Source organism: Callorhinus ursinus, unplaced genomic scaffold (genome assembly GCF_003265705.2).
Source record: "Callorhinus ursinus isolate GAN/ISIS: 27379988/994484 unplaced genomic scaffold, GSC_fseal_2.0 scaffold4293, whole genome shotgun sequence".
NCBI lineage: Eukaryota > Metazoa > Chordata > Mammalia > Carnivora > Otariidae > Callorhinus > Callorhinus ursinus.
In genome coordinates this window covers 3,076-4,295 of record NW_027401347.1, presented here as the reverse complement: position 1 = coordinate 4,295, position 1,220 = coordinate 3,076, and the positions used below count along the sequence as shown (strand labels likewise).

General features: G+C 41.1%; 1 pseudogene; it reads right to left on the bottom strand.

Annotated features, from left to right (window-relative positions):
• Positions 1-6: 6 nt before the first annotated feature.
• Positions 7-588, bottom strand: LOC141372277 (tryptophan 5-hydroxylase 1 pseudogene; annotated as a pseudogene).
• Positions 589-1,220: the final 632 nt, after the last annotated feature.

Here is a 1,220-nt window from a genome sequence, read left to right as displayed (position 1 = left end):
GTTTTTGAGATACTCTCTGCAGGCATGGGTTGGGTAAAGTTTGTTGACCTCTTGGAACACAGTTCCCAAGGTCTTAATCTCCTCTTCAGTGAATTCAACCTTGGAAATGGGGTCTCCATGTTTATAGTTCATAGCCAAGTCTGCAAAATACTTCCGTCTTTTATGGTAGGCATTGTCTTTGAAGCCAGGATGATCTGCATCCAGTTCAGAACCATACATCAGAACTCTGTTGGCACAATGGTCCAGGGCAGGAATCTTCTTTGGAAACCAAGGAACAGTTTCCATACCATCTTCCTTCACAGTAAAATTGTCTGGTGGATTCACAGAGAGAACGTTAGTATGGGACTTCAACAGATGAAAAATGTCATTGAATTGTTCTCTGTTGATATCACAGTCAACAAAAATCTCAAATTCTGAGTTTCTCCCCCTTGATTTTCGGGACTCAATATGTAACAGGTTCACATGCTTCTCCTGGAAGATTTTCAGTGCTTTTATAAGTCCACCAACTTCATTCTTCAAGGAAAAAATGACAGTTGCTCTTCCTCATTCTAAGGAATGGTCTTTATTTTCCTTATTGTCTTCAGTCATGGTCAGTTGGTGTAGTTCTCTATGGAGCTGCGGGCGGTAAGCTGGGACTGGAGAGTGCAACACTTGATCTTGGGGTTGTCAATTCGGGCCCCATGTTGGGTGTGGAGATTACTTAAAAATAAAATCTTTAAAAAACACAAACATTTCTACATCCCAAAGAGTAAATAATAATCTACTGAAAGTAAGTTCTTTAGGATGTGGGAGTGTCAGGTGATGGTGTGAGGGCCAAGGGCAGGCTGCCCCAAATCTGCCACTTTGACATACAGATCATTTTAAATAAAAGTTACTTAAGAGACAGCCTATGCAATCAGGACACTTAGACCCTCCTCTGTCCCCCTGGAAAGGAAATCAATCTCCCATGTGAAGGTGTCCCTGTACAAGGAGGTAAAGAGATTTCAACATCACCAGAGATGGGAGATTTGGAGCCCATAAGGCTGTATAAACAACCCTTGTTACTTTTTACTAATTTACGAACCCAGCCCAAATTTTGTTTAGAATTCCTTACTAATCGAAGCTCCCAAGGTTAAGTTTTCTTTGTCCTGTGATTTCATCACAGGTGTAGTTTCTCTTTGTCCAAAAAGTAGAAAACCTGGCTTCCTTGGGCATTTCTTTAGACTTCAGGTTCATAATTG